Source organism: Populus nigra, chromosome 11 (genome assembly GCF_951802175.1).
Source record: "Populus nigra chromosome 11, ddPopNigr1.1, whole genome shotgun sequence".
NCBI lineage: Eukaryota > Viridiplantae > Streptophyta > Magnoliopsida > Malpighiales > Salicaceae > Populus > Populus nigra.
This window is the reverse complement of record NC_084862.1, coordinates 16,320,707-16,338,457: the sequence shown is the minus strand read 5'-3', so window position 1 is coordinate 16,338,457 and position 17,751 is coordinate 16,320,707. Positions and strand designations below refer to the sequence as shown.

The following is a 17,751-nucleotide window of genomic DNA, read 5'->3' as shown; positions in this document are numbered from 1 at the left end:
CCCAACTGTTCCTTTATGCAGCCATCCTGCTAGTCTTCAATAATTTCATTACAAACTGTTACATATATAAAAATAGTACTGTATGAAAAATCCTTCAACTAAGCAAGTTCCCAGTAAAGATTGAAGGGGTCACACTGGTCCTGCTTAAAACCCAATCTCCTAGACAGAACTTCTTAGGCCATATCTATCCATCGTACTGTCTTTCCGTATATACAACCATTTGCTAGTTTTGTTGCACCTTTCCTTTACAAATGATCTAGGTATCCTGATTTTATACATGATTTCTCAACATCTAACGAGACCACCAGTGCTTAGATTCATCAAGATTGGTCTTTATCAGTTTCTACTCTCCACCTCAAATCATCCACATGATCGGGTGTTTAGAATGTCCCAATTTTTTCTTCCCTCAAGGCAATTAGAGAGTTTCCCATATAACAGTTCAACATAGTAATTGGGAAAACATGTGAGACTTCTTCTTCATTTCCATCGACCACCATGATGACCTTTAGATGCCTCCTAATCAGGCAATCTCTCTTTAATAATTCACCACTTCCATTTTCGGTCTCAATCTCAATGATTGGACCATACCATTGCATCCGGAACGATCAAATTAGCTAGAAACAAGTTTGAAATCATCCAAATCGCACTTCAGACGACTAAGCTTTGATCAAAACAATTCTGACCTCATTAACAGCTCAGATTCAATCTTAGATTTGGTTGCACGTAGACTCAGCTACACAGAATCCCATCCCTTGGCTCGCAGATTAGCTCCAACTCGGCTCGGCTCCACTTTGCTCGGCTAGCGGCTAATGACGTGGCAGGTAGGTCCCACTGTGCTGATGTGTCAGCTGACTGGACATTGACATGGCATACCACTTATGCATGCTGACGCTATGATTCCATCATGATGACATCATCCTCATCCAGGTTAGGCACATGGGTCAGGTCGTCTGGTATTCGGGTTGGGTCAGCCCATTCGGGCAAAGAAGACGCGTGCGACACGTGACGTGAGTCTGTGCGTGTGGCCAGCCACCTCACCAGCTTATAGGGGCCTGCGCAGCCATGTCCGATGTTTGATTTCGATGTCGTTTTCACCAGTAGCTTCATCTATTTCTCCTCTACACAGTGGTATAGTCAAAACACAATTTTGACAACTTTTATTTTTGAGCAAAATCAAACACCACTTTTAACCATGTGCTCTGATACTAATTGTTGGGGAATCCGGACCGGTGATGAACTGATATTTGTCCATTTAAGGATAAGCACACTGACACAATATTTAACGTGGTTCGGCAAACTGCTTACATCCATAGGAGATGTCCATATTATTAGAGATAGAGAAAGGATACAATACAAATATATGGAGGAAGAGAATCATATCCACTCAAACTCAACTTCTACCTCTTATTGCTGCCTTTGCAGCTGCTGCAATGGCAACATGGCTGTTGCCATTGCCCTTCTCTCTTTCTCTCTTATCTCTTACACACACTCACCATTCTCTCTCTCTCTCACTTTGCTCTGCAAAATCATGCCTCTTTTATAGGCATTAATGGTGTTGTTCTAGTTGCTCATCTTCATTAATGGTGGTTACCTAACCTTTGCCTACTTTGTGACTTTTGGTTGTTGCCTCTTTGAAAAATGGATTATAAAAACTAAGAAAGATCAACTTATTTATATTTTGAAACTATTGATGATCATAACTTCAAAGTTTCTCAATAAAAGTTCTACAACTTCTAATTTACTTAAGAGATTCAAACAATAGTTACATTTGAAAAACAAAAACAGCAACAAAATGATTTTTAATGAAGTTGATAGCAAGATGAACATTTAAGAACAAAGCTATAATATGAAAGTAGTTTTTTTAATGATTTTTAATATAACCAAACGGGCACTTTTATTTCGAAGAATCAGAACAAATAGGTGTATAAACAAAATTAGTGGTAAAAAAAATACATAAAAAGAAAGTAGAATTTACCACGCAAGCAAGCAAGCTGTTGAACTCCAGATGAGATGACTTGATTCAATGAGAAAAGGAAGCACAGATCACGAGAAGGGTTTAAGAAATTTGGTGAGGCAAATTAGGAAATCAATGGTATACTGAGAGAGATCTCTCTTAGTGGAAGACTAGCTATTAAATCAATTGGCAGGAAGCTACAACTTTACCTACCAAAGGTAAACAGCAGCTTATTTTTAGTCAAAAGATAAAAAAATTGAAATGAAAGCACCAAAGGTAAACAGCAAGCTTATTTTTAGTCAAGAACTTATTTGTTATTACTACTTGTTTCAAGGAAAGAGATTGAAATGAAGTACCTCAACATGTTCCAGGGGCAATGGGATCCCAACTGACTGCATGACCTTCTGCGGTAGTGGTTCCTTACAGCGAGACCACCGGAATACGTCAATAAGAACATTGTCAGAGCCATGCGCCTGAGAAGCCTGTGGAAATTTATCACTGGCAACAAGTCCAGATTTGTGTGTTCCATTATTGACCAACTTGGCTGGAAATTTATCATTGAAGGATACGGGTGCACTACATTATTTCTTAGGAGTGGAAGTCCTACCCACTCGGGATGGCATCTTCCTTTCCCAGCATAAGTACATCCATGGTGTCTAAAATATACATTCAAATACAATTAAAAAAAAAAGACAAAAACATTTTTATAACATCTTAGAAAACATTTGAACAGTAACGTGAAATAATACATTCGCACTCATGCTCTTCGGCCAACTTCTGAGAAAGTTCCTCTGGCCCAACTCAGCGTCATCGGGACTCTCATGCTCGGGCATTGTTAGCCATAGTGTTTGTTGTTATGGCGAGAATGTCTACTTATTTTTAAATTATTTTTTTTAGTTGTTTTTAACATAATAAACACATCAGTTTTTAAGACTTCATTTATTTACTTACTGGAAAGTAATTGTTTTTAAAATAAATTCTGAAAAAATAAATTATTTTTTGATATTTTATATTATAATAAAAAATAAATTAGAAAATACTTTTCAGTATTTAGTTATGTTATGAAAAATAAGTTAAAAAATAACTTATTAATATTTTATTTTTTCAAGTTTATTAAAATAATAAGAAACAAATCTTAAAAATTAAAAATTTGAATGAGAATAAAATTGAAAAAAAATAATTTCATAAATTATCTCAAATAAAATAAATAATAATTAAAATAATAGAGATCAAATCTAAAAAAAAATTAAAAGATGAAGAAATCAAAATAATCATAATTACCATTTCATAAATTATTTCAAATAAAAAAGTAACAATAAAAAAAATAAGAACCAAATTTGATAAATAAAAAATTTCAATTAAAAAATAATAAGGGAAAAACAAATAATAATTATAAAAATAAAAACCAAAATTAATATAAAAATCAATTTTTAATAAATGAAATTGAAAAAAAATTCAAAACAAAATATATATAGCAATTAAAAGTTTGAGGATTAAATTTGATATAATCAATAAATAATATTATATTTTTAAATTTTTCACAACTTCTAAAAAGTGTTTTCCATAAAAAATAAAAAGAAAATATTTTTCTGGAAACTAAATCAATTTTTTTTAACTAGAAAATGATTTTCTTTGATCAATTTTTTTAATAACAAATAAATACAAGAAAATTTATAAAATATTTTTTTATAAAAATTATTTTTTTGTCAAACAAACAAGTTTCTAAGTGGATGCTTACTTTTACTTTAATATTATATTAAGGCAGTGTCGTTACTCAACCTGCAAAAACCTTACAAAGGGACGAAGGACATCCTTAGCGTTAGGAAGCTCCCATTCCACTACTGACTCCCACCATTCTTTTGTGTAGCAAATTGTCAATATTTTTTTTTCTCAACAACCCTCAACCACCCTCTCCTTTCCAACCACCCTCTCCTTTTCAGCTATTATATTGATGCTTTCCCTTCTCATGTAAATTAAAGATAGAAGAGAAAAACGAGAGAGAAGAGAGAGTGCAGTGTGTGTGCAGAGGAAGAAGAGAGAGTGCAACTGTGTGAGAGAGAGAGAAATACTGAAAAGAGAGTGAAACACTGGGTTTGTGGGATCGTACTAGGTTGAATTGAGTGTATGTATCATTCCTCCATTAATATATAATCTGCTGCCTCCGTGGACGTACCCGGTTTTGGGGAACCACGTAAAATCTGCTTGTTTGTGTTTTATTTGTGTTTCCTTTCGGTCCAGTATGCACAACATTTTGGACATATTTCAATTCCTTCAAGAGAAGGGGGAGGAGATGGCTGGCCATTTTCAAGCAACGGAAGACAAATTCTCATCCACTTCAGCTTCTGACATTTTAATATATAAATGTATTGGAGAGAATCGCAAATCAGTTTTGCACTGCAAATGCTTTTCAGTTCTGGTAATTCATGCAATGTCAGTTTTCTTAACTTTGGCAGTTTGAGATTGGTGCCGCTGCTGCTGCTTTCTTCACCCATAACCCTTTCTTCATCTGATCTTGTTCCACCTATTATCTCCTCCATTTGCGTACAACCAGCAACACTAATCAGTTCCAGGTTTACGAGGCTTGGCAGCAAGACAAGAGGGAACAACTTCTTCATACTCTTACAACCAAAGCAATTAAACTTCTTTAGACCAGAATATATACCATTGTAAGATGGAGCAGAACAGAACCAAGAAGATGAAACCAAGCTCTCCATGCTATTGCAACACCTAATCTCGATACCCTTCAGTTCAGTTGCACACTCTATTAGAGAAGAAACATCGCATAAATTTGTTGCATCATCACAATCACAAATGACCAGTCGTTGAATGTCATTGGGGAACATGACCTGAAAATCTCCATCTCTCTTTACACAAAACAACATTTTTACTTCTGCCATGATATTCTTGGTAATTAGTTGAATGTCCTACCCAAATGTGGTATGAGCTTAGTGATTGGGTCTCATCCCGATATTTGAGATACTCCACGTACTCAGAGTAACCTTCAAAATGGCAATCCAAAGTTTCCAACTTCCTCAAGCATCCTACTTCCTTTCCTTTAACTGTAATCGGAGAACTAGGAATCTCCTCCTCTAATGCAAGGACTTGCAGGTGAGAGAGTTTAGGTAATATCCCACTAGGAAACTCCTTTTCACCACATCCATTCATTCTAAGATACCTCAGGTTGCATAGACATTCCATGCCTTGAGGAATATTTTCAAGTATTGTACGAGAGAGATCTAACCTCTTCAGTGCCCTCAGCTTTTTCAATGATGGTACATGCCTTAAGTCCCTACATCCTATGAGCAATAATGCAGTGAGACTCACCAATTCAGAGACAGAATCAGGCAGGTTGGTGATAAATTCTGTATAAGACAGATCAAGAACCTTGAGCCCATGCAACTGCTCAAAAAATGAATCTGCTATAAATTGCAGCTTTGTATTATTGCATATCAATAGAGTTGAAAGATTGGGACACCTCGGTGAATGGCTGGAAGTAATTTTTTCAATTAGGTTATGCATCAGTGAAACTCTAATTAGATTCTCTGTCCACTCCTCTGCATCCGGCATTTCTCTTAATTGTGCACCTGCTTTAACCATTCCTTGAGAGTTCTCTTGCAGTATTTGGATGGCCATATCCCTAATCAAGTCATGCATCTTGACATACCATTTGTTAGCACTTTCCAATAGACATACATTTTCAAGTTTATTAAGCATCGTGTGGCCTTTGTCAAATTCTACCTTCCTACTCGGTCCTTTTATCACTCCCTCATCAATCAAATAAGATATCAAATCCTCTCTAGGGATCATGAAGTCTTCCGGGAATAATGCACAGTACAAGAAACATTGTTGCAGTGCTGCCTCACTTAGATGGTTATAACTATATCTCAGTATGTGGAATACATCAGGCTCCATATCATCTTTCCTAACTCTTGATTGTCTCAGGTCCTCTAAAGCATTCCTCCACTCGTGTATGTCCTCCACCCCCTTCATGGTTCCAGCCATTGTTATAATTCCCAGAGGCAAACCATCACACTCCTTTGTGATAGATTTTGCAATTTGTTCCACTTCTGGAGAAAGTGTCATTTGATGTCCAAGTCTCTCAATAAACAAAGTCCAAGCTTCTTCCTCCAATATAGGACTTACTTTGATTTTGTGTTGGGTATCCATCTGTTGACAAACCTTTTCTAATCGTGTTGTAAGAATCAGCTTGCATCCCTTAACAGCTTGGATAGGAACTCCTACCTTGTGTAGCTCAAAAGCCTTCCACGGATCATCTAAAATCAAAACCCATTTCTGTTTCTTCATTAATTCTTTTGACAAATCGGAAGCTCTATACAGCTCCTCACCTTCATTAGAAAGATCTAAACCAATCCGTCTGGCGATACTGTTTTGCAATCTACTAATGCTGGTATCTTGTGAAACAGTAATCCAGTAAACATGACAAAAACTGTCTCGTCTTTCTTGAAGCTGATCATATATATGTTTCACCAATGTTGTCTTACCCACTCCGCCCATCCCATAGATGCCAATAGTTGAAACTTCTTCGTGCATCAACCAAGACCAGATAGTCTTCTTATGGTCTTCGAATGCTTGACCCACCAGCTTTGTCGTTGGTACTGCGTCTCCTGGAATCTCATTCGTGTCGCCTGTAAGCCCTCCAGAAGAGCTAGCTCCGGCACCAGGCTGCAGTACTCCTCCAGTCCCTTTCTCTATATCATCCTCCATTACATTAGTGATCTCTTCCAAAAATGTTCCAAGTGCTTGAACCATTGTAACTGGTGCTTGTATCCTTCCTGCATCCCCTGCCAAATTGTCGACTTCATTGTTTTGTTCTTGTGGAGTGGTTGAAATGGCATTATGATTAACATTGCTCGAACTTGCTATGCTTTTATGTCTTTTGTTGCCACCATGCATAGCTTGAAAAGCTGCTTCCTGAACTTGTTTAGGCACTTCTCTACAAATGGCAACACCATGCCCTTTCTCTCCTGATAAATGCCATTTGATCCTTGAAATGGAAGTATCCTTAGCAAATTGATGTCCGCAATACAAACACTTCATCTCCTCAACATGATGCCAAAATGGATCATTTGACTGAACCATTTTGCCCTATATATAAAAACATAGTCAAAATATTGAATAAAAATTAATTGGAAAAGGAAAGGTTGAGACTAGAATAAATAAAAAGAAAAAACAATGAATTTGGTATGAACTCCAATAGGCATGGATTATAAAAAACAAAGAAAGATCAATTTATTTATATTTGGAAACCATTGATGATCCTAACTCCAAAGTTTCTCAATAAAATTTGTACAATACCTTATCAAAACACCAAACTCACACAGTTCAAGTCTAGAGAAAAAGGATTCAAACAATAGTTACATGTCAAAAACGATAACAGCAACAAAATGAAGAAGATGAAGTATAAATACTTTACCAGGATTCAACAGAATCTGAAGCTAATTGCTGGGTGAGTTAACGTGTGGACGCACCCCAAAGTTGAAATTCCGGGAAAGCTGATCTGAAAATGTAAGCGCAAGAATATGAGAAAGAGTAGTCAAATATGAGGCTGTCAACAGACAGAGAAACCTTGAGAGCGGCTGTTTTCAAGATAAGTAGTTGAAGTTGATAGTAAAATGACCATGTAAGAACAAAGCTATAGTATGAGTTTTGAGTTCAATTATTGATTAAGCAACATATGTAAATAAGTTGTACCTTATCAATCAAGAATCCTTCTCACTAAGTCTACAACCAGATGGCACTTCTATTTGGAAGAGCCAAAACAAATAGGCGTAGAAACAAAATTAGTGGTAGAAAAACAAGAAAAGAAAGTAGGATTTACCTTGCAAGCAAGCAAGAAAGATGGTTGAACTCCAGATGAGATGATTCGATTCAATCAGAAGCAGGAAGCACAGATCATCAGAAAGGTTTAAGAAATTTGGTAAGAGAAATTTGCAAGTCAACGGTATACGGAGAGAGATCAACCAGAAGACAAAGTCAATGTTGCAGTAGCTAGCTACAATGATAGATCAATGATAATTAACTATTGTATTGTTTAATAAGAAGGAAGGAACGGCTTTCCTACCAAAGATTATATTATAAGATATATCAAGTAGCTTTTATCCCTTTAATTATATCATTTCGCTTTCACTTTCGAATTTCTCAAGTCATTCACATTGATTGCAATTCTAATCCATTGAAGGGGTAAATATAGTAATATTGGTTTTTGAGAGTTTTAACTTCTTATCCTTCTCCTCGTATGCGTCGAAGGGGTTTCATCTTCTTAAGAGATTAGCATATAACACATTTAGAGGTATTGATAAAGTTGGCTCACGACAATGGCCGTGGTTTGGCTTGATTTGATCATGTTATTCAAATAGAAACTCTGCTTATAATCTTAGAGCCTGTTACCTAGTGTAAAGATCATCAGTAGCATATGAAAATTAAGAGGCCATGATCAGGAGATGAGAAAAGGAGGAGAAAGCATCACTGACTACACAATTACAAGAAGCAGCAACCATTTTAGTCAAATAGAAACATTTTGATCTGATTTGTCTTAATATCAGATTTAACTACAATCTTTCATAATTAAAAAAACAAGTTATACAAGGAAATGACAAATATAAAATCAGATCTGATACATGATCTCAATACTGTTATAAGAGGGCAGGACTAATGCTCAGTTGCTACTGTTTCCTTGTTAGTAAAACCTGCACTGGATGGTCTAGCGATGTTTGTTCCTGAAAGATCCAGGAAGACATTGCAAAGGTGCCTTTTACGGGACATCAGTTTTATATTCATAGTCCATGCATGCAATTGCCATTGAACGTTCATTCTAGGAGTTCCATTAGGCGATCAACAATTTATCATAGCTTTTTCCACTATATTCCCTTATTTACAATTCTATAGACATGGAGGAGATCATGAGGGCGATTGGATTTTCTTTGACTATGCTATTGAGTGGAAATTATGCACCTGGATTGAACACGCAGCTGTTTTCAAGGATGAAGTATACGTTGTAACTGGAGATGCAAGAATTGGGATATTGAATCTGCTAGATTCTCAACCTCGTGTAAGAATGCTGGAAGTACATGGAGGCGATCAAGCCCCTGCTCCTGGATTCATTGAATTTAGTTGCTTTAGATGAACAAGTTTCCGTGGTTCAGTTGCAAAACTCAACATTAAGGGTTACAAGTTCGATCAATCTGGTCTACTGAAATTAATTTTGCTAATAAGAAATTGCAGAGAGATGCTTTCCTTTAGTCATTAGCTTGCTTGGAATGGAAGAAATGCCAGATTTCCCAATACTCAAAGTTCCAGTACTTCTGTTTTGGTTGCTCAAATACTCTGGTACGGATATAGTCCAATCGATTTTTTATAAACGAAAAAGAAAAGAGATTAACTTCAATTCTTTGATTTATTTAAGAAATAAAACCATTACAAACCAAATAATATTATTCCTGCATGCATCACATTTTTGCACAACGATTTGTAGAAGATACACAGGAAGCCATAGCTAACTTGGAGATAGAAAGCGCACCCTAGCAAGCGTGAATTCCTTTCCAGCTATCCAAACACCAGTTTGTGACCATTGCACATCCTTCCAGTCAAGATTCTCCTCCAATACCTGTTCAAATTCACAAATGTTGCAGTTATCTCAATCCTATGCAACTATATAAGCATATGATTTGAAATAATTAAACATAAAGAAAAGTTTAAATAAAAAATAAAAAACTAATTTCTAATAAATCAAATGTTTAAGGATGAAATAAAAAAAATAAAATAAAAAAGACTCCAAAACAAATAGTAATATAAAAAATAAGGACTAAATTTGGTATAAAAATATTTTGAAATTAAATATTAATGGATTAAATTAAAAACAAAATTTAATTAAAATAAAAAATAACAATTAAAAAAATAATAGATATAAAATTAAAAATAAAATAAAAAAATTCATTAACTCCAGGATTTATTTATTGATCATACTGACAACATTTCATGGATCGCTAAACCGACGACATGTTCATGTGTCCGGATGTATGCTGTGAAATGAGGTGTGTTTTGGACTGATGAGATACATTGAACATTAAGCAGAGAAAGTTGCGTGAGTGCCCCTCACCTAAGAGTGTGTTTGGTACTATGGTTGCTATTGTGGTTGTGGTTTGAAAAAAGTTGTTTTATAAAAAGTACTTTTAGTTGAGGTTGATTTGAAAAAATATATGTTTGGTTAAAACTGTGGTTAAAACTGAGGTTGAGCAAAAAGTAGTTTAATGTGTTTGGTTAAAAAAATACTTTTCAAATTGAGGTTATAAAATAATTAATATATATATTGAATGTTTTTAATTTATTTAACTATTGTTATTACATTATGAAATAAATAATACTTTATATAAAATATTTTATATTGTTCCATTGAACTATTTACAATTCCATCATGTATGAAATACATCCGACAAGGACTACAGTTTCATTGGTTTCGTAAGCGCGCAACAACATCAAGTAAAATATCATTAGAAATAAAATTGGGATTGTAATCAAATTCTACAAATATTACGTCATCAAGTGATCTTATTCTAATTTATATAGTGTTATTGAATAATGTGAAACACTAATTTTTTCGAATAAAACACAATTAAAAATAAAAAGTATTTTTTTTACTGGGTCGAACCCGGTTCAATACATTTTTATAACTTTGGACCGGTCCGATCTCCACTGTTCACGTGAACAGTAGAGACATTCTCCACTGTTCAAGTGCACAGTGGAGGAACTCTCCACTGTTCACTTAAGTGGACAGTGGCCACATGAGAAGACGCAGGCAGGACCGCAGGAGAAGCATATAAAACCTGCTTCGCATAAGTTGAGGTTCGACCTCAATTATTAGGCGGGACCCATGTGAAAAAATGTGTAGTTTGGATTAACCAAACACCTTAATTCAGCTTTTGTTTTCTGCCGCAGCCATTGCCGCAGTGCCAAACGGGCACTAATACTAGTTGATCGACGGTAGTTATCGCGCGGCAACTTCCACGAACCACTACTGTAAATTATCCATGATGTGCTGATGTTGTATTTTAAAATAATTTTTTTTGTATATTTGAAAGTTTATTTTAGAATTAAAATATTAAAATAATATAAAAACATTTAAAAAATCAATCTAAAGAAAAAAAATATTTTTTTTTAAAAAAATCATCTAACCGCAAAAACAAATACATTGCAGTGGATGTATTTGGAATAACTTCTTGCAACTGTTTTTTTTTTTTTTTTTTACATCTTTCGTAAATTTGTCGCTAGATTTTTATCTAGAGAACATCTTGCAAAGGCCTAACATGCATTTTCCACCTCCGCCATAAAATGATATGTCGACCATTCCAAGACTACCCTTGCTTATTTGGGCTCTCTATTTCAAGCCGCGATGGAAATGAGAAAAATCCCAGAAGGATATTGCTTGACCTTTCGTCCCATACTTTACACGACCTGATTAGATTATCCCAAATCACTAATTAAATAACTAATCTCAGTCTTCTAATAATAATTCATATGAATTACAAATAAAAAATGACCCAATAATGAAAAAAAAACTAAATGTCCAATATATTATCATGAATTTCATAACCATACCAAAATCATAATGAAATGTCCAAACTAAATGACACTTCTTCAACTATTAATTGGTTGGTTGCAGTTGGCAGTATCTTAAAACAGAGGATCACTCCCTCACAATTATTAATTGGTTGGTCCCCGAACCACTACCGTCAAATTTATCATGGCAAGGACAAGAAAATGCATGACACTTCTTCAGGGATGTTTGAAATTAAAATAATGATTGTATTTTTTAAAAATAATATTAAAAAATTATTTTAATTTTTTAAAAATTATTTTTAATATTAAAATGTTTTTTTTTTTTTTGCATGAAGACCCCTCACCTATACTAGTTGATCGATGGTCGTTGGCGGCTTCTTCCACGAACCACTACTGTTAATTTGTCATGCCAAGGCTAAGAAAATTCCACATACGCATTGTATGTATTTATAATAATTTTTTGCACCTTTTCTTTTATTTTTGACATTTTCATAAATTTCCACATCCTAATTAAAATATATATTCTTGACACCCGATAAGTATGTAGAAAATTATTAAAATAAATTGATCCTTGAAAAGCCAAAAAGCTAACTTGCATCCTATTAGGGGAAGTTTCTATATTAATGGTTAACAAGTGAATATTTTGATTAGGATGACAACAATTTAAAAATTATTATATCTATAAGTAAGTTACTGTAATAGAAAATATAATATGTTTTATTGTTGCAACAAGTAAGACAATATAGACAAAATTTTTTTTATAATTAGAGATACTTTTCTTGTAATCTTTTAAATTGATGAAAAAATATTTATTCTGGATTTGATTACTCCTAAAGGTTTTTATTTTTATTTTTTGAAGAGTGTTTTAAAATATTTTCTATTCACAATCAAATATCTTATGTAATTAAAATTTTTATATTTTTATTTATTTTATTACTGATTAGTGTTAGCAAAATGTTATCTAATCATTTATTAACCAGCAGTGAACAAGAAAAGGGCTTATTTCATGTCACTCACCTTATATGCAATTGTATGGTATTGTACACAGTGATCTATACTCTGTAGCACACCTATAATGATCTTCCTTGATATTTAGAAGGTGTTTGGGTCTGCTGCTGCGGCTGCGGTTGGCATCAAAAGTTATTTTAAAGTGTTTGGTTACTACTAACCACACTTTTTTTCACGTGGGCCCCCCCTTCAAAATTGAGGTTAGACCTCAGTTTTTGAAAAGCAGAAAAAAATTGCTTTTTGTTGCCGTGTTCTCCTCTCTCTCACCGACACTGTATAATTTTAATTAACATTGCAAAACTTTCCCGTTGGAGAGCCCATCTTCCCCTCTGTTCCTAATTTGTTTTGATTTCTTTGGCCTCGACGACAATTCTGTTGAACACCTTATCCTCATCCAAGATTCTTTCCAAACAATTCAAGTGGTTTGAGTTCACCATGTGCAATGGGTCCTTTGATTCCATTGGATCCTTTCCAAAAGTTTCCCCCAGTTTTTCTTTTAGCCCGTCGATGTTGAGGAGGCAAACATCTTTTTTTGCCCATTATCCAGTAGCCATCTTTTAATCAACAGCAGCTGTGCTCTCTCCTCCAAGTTCTAGGACAACTGCTGTGAGATGCTTCGTTGCACTGGTAATCACATCCTAATCTTGTGTTGTTTTTAGGCCGAGGGAGAAAGAAAACGAAGAAGAGGCAAATGGGGAACTGAAGGGAAGAGAGGATTTGGTGCTCTACATGGTGGCGGTTGGTTTTGGAAATTTACAGATTTTTATCCGTGATTGAAAACGATGCCCTTTAAAAACAAGTATAAATACAAATTAAACATGCTTGGTTTTCATTGGTTGATGAAAATTCAGACAAGTTTTTATGTAATAATGGCAACTAAACATATATTGCTTATGCTATTATAATTTATTTGTATAAAGCTTTTTTATTGAGTGGTTATATTTAGAGGTAATTTTTGTTAGAGATATATATTTTAAAAAAAATTAAATATGTGGACGTTTAGTTGTATTAACGGCACTATATAACTATATTAGAAGGAAATCGCAAGATAATGAGGTTTTTTCCGAGTATGATCGCAATTTCAATTTCATTCCAGATGATTTTTTACCTGATATTGTACCTCGCTCAGCTATTCAAGAATCGCAGAGGCCTTCATGTATGGGATTTGTACGCGATAGAATTGCAAATACTTTGTTATATATATATGTATGTGTGTGTGTGTGTCCTTTTAGGTAATTTTACAATTAAACCTCATACAAAAAGCATATTAACCAAACACAGGAAATTATTTTTTTCAAGCACAATTTCAACCGCAATTTTAACCAAACACATCAAAATTTAAAACGAACCTCACAAAAAGTACTTTTTATTAAACTGCTTTTTTAAAACCACAACCACAAAAGCAACCATAATACCAAACAGACTCTTAATGCTTTTTAAGTGTTGAACAATATCTCATTGACTTGCTTGATAGTGTAGTATTATTGCACGGTAATATTTAAGATTTTTCACATTCTTACTTAATTCATTTTCATCTATTTTGACGCGAGTCAACACATTAAAATCATAATCATGAGCGCATTAAACTCATAACCATGAGCATAGGATTGTACACAGTAATATTTTTCTTTGTGCTTCCCCATTGCCTTTTCTGGTGAGTACTGTAGTTGGAGGTTATGGAGATCATGTAGATATCATCTCTCAATTTGGAAGCCACCATTGCACATTCCGCTGCAGATGCGTCTGAAGAAATCAATCATTTCTTGTGGGAGGTACAAGAATTGAACAGTAGTAGGCAGTATTACAAGAAATCAATTGGATGCTTGAAACTTTAGGTGAGTTGCCAGGAAAGTTTGAACAGTAGAAGGCAGTATTACAAGAAATCAATATTACTGAATGTTAATAATGGCAGTGAGGTACAAGATTAATGAAAGATGTCCAGCAAAACCTGTAACTTGTGGGGGTTTTGTTACGCTATTAAAATCACAATAATTATAGCTCTAACTTGAAGGGAAAAATCCTAATAAATAATTATTGAGACTAATAACCAAACAACATTGCAACATTGATAACCATTTTTTGAAAAAGTTCAATTCACTCCCTAATATTTTCTCCGAGTGGTTTAGGATTCTTACTGATGGGAGCATAAAAGCATGGTATCACAATCATATTACATATACATAAAAACAGAATACAGATATTCTGTTTGCTTACTAATCACTTAGTCTGGTCAAGGAAGCGATGCTAGAAGGTACAGATATTCTGAACCCGTGTTCATTTACTGATGAAAGCAGGTAATTTCCTAAAATTATTATCATTCATCCTCCTAAAAGGTGTCAAAGAAATACAAACTGATCAGGGAGTTTTCTGAAAGTATGATTGTTTACCATAAAATTTAGATAAAAAGATGAAGAACATGCACATATGAAAAACAATATTTTTTGAAGAATTGCAATAACATTGTTTCCACTGAATTTGATCCATGTGCATGGTTGAATTATCAACATAGAAGATTGAAAGATCAAAACAGTCCGGGCATGTTAAATATGAGACTTTTTGGCGTCAAAATCTGCAACATTTCCTGTGGTAATAGAGGCTGATTGCATATCTGTTGGGTCAAACCACCCAGCCGAGGTAAATCCAAAGATAAAGACATGAAAAATGCCAAGTAATCAATGTTTTTTTGTTTTGTTTTGTTTTTTGGTTCATTGACCTGTGCTTCAATTAATATTCAGGATTGTTAGCAGCAGGTTAGCCATTTTGTGCTTTGAGGTCGTTGTGGTTAAGTGGATTGATCTGCTCATTCACTTTCATCTACTGTGCCTACAAGCCTAGGTACCTCCATTCTATAAACTTGGCCTTTACCAAGCATGTTGATCTCTGTATTTTTTTTGTTGACAAATTGTTACTTGTATGTACATATTCATATAAAAACTAGCGCTTGATCATGAAACTCTCTTACTAGTCTTCCCCACCTCGAAGAGACTTCAAGAAAGAGAAACCCTCCATTATAGCCACGACATTCCCCTTTGAATTGATAATTACTGTATGTAATATGAGATCTCATGATAATAGTTTTTAAGTTGTTATGTGAGGTTTTATGATATAATTTATATTATTTTTTAATATGAATAATTGTTTTTTTTTTATTTTTTTTCCAAGCATTACTCTAGCAACCCATGTAATTTCTTTCAATGTCATCATGCATCTTTTTGTAGTGAGGTTTGAATCATCTCAACAACCTTTTCTGGAAGTGGACGATGTCCACATTGAAAAAATAATGAGTCTTCAATGATCTTTTCTTTCTTGTCCTTCCAGATATGATATTAACGACTTATTTGTTTTAGTTAAATGTTACCGTATATTTTTTGTATGGTTCATTTGTTATTGGTTTTTACGGTTTAAATTAGATTATTACATTACTCGATCTAATTGGATATAGTCTAGTTAATGACTTAAGCCTCATGCAAGTTTTTCTTGCTTCTTTAGAAATACTATAATTCTATGCATCCCTATTGTATCATGAATTCCCTTACTATTCTTGCGGAGGCAACACTCTGATGGTAGCACTTAATATAACTTTTGGATAGAAGGTGGAGGAGAAGAAGCAGTAGGACGAAAGCATTTAAAGAGAAGGGTTAAAACATAAATTAATAACTCTAAAATTTTATTTTATTTTCAAAATATTAATGGACTAGGAGGTTTCCAATGTCTTTTAAATAGACTATGGAATCAAAATCCTAAAAATAAAAGAAAATGACTTAAAATTCAAAATAACATAAAAAATCCAATAAAAATAAGGAAAATTTACAAAACAGGAAATTCCAATTTATTTTTAAGAAATTCGTGTAGCATGAATCCTCAAAGGTGGTTCCCTGTAGAACTAGACCTCGAGAATCTTAAGTAAAAATTTAAACTTCATCTAATAATGAAATTAAAAGTTATGATTTCTTTTAGTTACTATGTTGATTTGATGTAATTAGTTTTTTTTTTAGATATAATCTTATTTCACTGGTCTATAAAAGATATTAGCGTCTATTTGAGACAAATTCCAATATAACTATTCAAAACCTCCAACCTCTACGAGAGTTCGGCTACATCATAATTGCAACAAAATTACCACAATGATATTGTTTGTGCTCACATATCAGCAAATTTTATAATTAATACAGGAAGATCATAATAATAATAATATAAAGGCTCAAGGATTCGACAAAACTTATTAATTGAAGATAAAACAGGATATGTGTTCGTGCTCAATAATTAAGCTTCATGGAAACAGTATTAAGAAAAAAATTTATTCCTTCCAATGATTAAAAAAATTGATTCTATAAAAAACAAATTCTAGATTATAAAATACGTTTTTCCAGATTGAGAAATAAAAAAAAAAAGCATTTTGCCTCACGCTGAACTTAACTTGCCGGGCTTTTTTCCCATCTATTTGAGTAATGTTGGTGGGCTTGGGCTGGGAGCTTGGTTGTTTTTAATTTTGGGCTATTTTTCTTTTGCTTGGGGCTGCTATCGGCTCATCAGCTCATTTTGCATCTGCCTTTCACTCTGCTTCTCTTCGCCTGGTTTCCCGTGCTGCCCCTCCCTCTCACTTGAAGCCACCAAGAGCTGAGCAGATATCACGAGGTGGGAGTGCATCTCTTTGTCTCTTCAATTTACGTAGTGTTGGCACGACTGCGATTTCAGCTTGCTGTTTCTGGGGGGTGGGTGCTGATTGGATGGATTATGAGTCTGATTCACGGGTCTTCCTCGCTTGATTGGTGCGCTGGAATGGCTGCCCTTGAAAGATGCTCCCAGCTTGGCAATTTATGCGAGATTTTTGCAGGATGTTCAAGGTATTTTTTGCTGGGACGGGTGTTGGACGAACATGCTTGCCTTTTTAACTGGATTTGGTTTCGATGGCCCATTCCATCTTCTTTGATTTGGGAGAGTTTAGGTACGAACTTTCAGCTTGATTTGATTTAAATTGTTTTTTATATATATATTGCTAGTACAGCCTTGCCATGCTTTGCCAATTCAATTTTGGGTGTCCTGCCATGTTAGCTGTAAAATTGATGCCTACTGCCCTTGATATCATCTTTCCCATCATGGTCAGCTGGACTATTTTTTTTTTCCTGGGATGTGCTTTTTTAAGTCTGATTGGGAGACCTATAAAGGAGTACCTATGCTAATTTATCTATTTTCTTTACTTGGTTTTGCATTCCTGC

The 17,751-nt window shown here is 34.3% G+C and overlaps 2 pseudogenes; both read right to left on the bottom strand.

Moving 5' to 3' along the window:
- Positions 1-2,787, bottom strand: part of LOC133668147 (uncharacterized) — a 58,307-nt pseudogene extending 55,520 nt beyond the window's left edge.
- Positions 2,788-3,724: 937 nt separating this feature from the next.
- On the bottom strand, positions 3,725-7,438 carry LOC133668146 (probable disease resistance protein At4g27220; annotated as a pseudogene).
- Between the last annotated feature and the right edge of the window lie 10,313 nt (positions 7,439-17,751).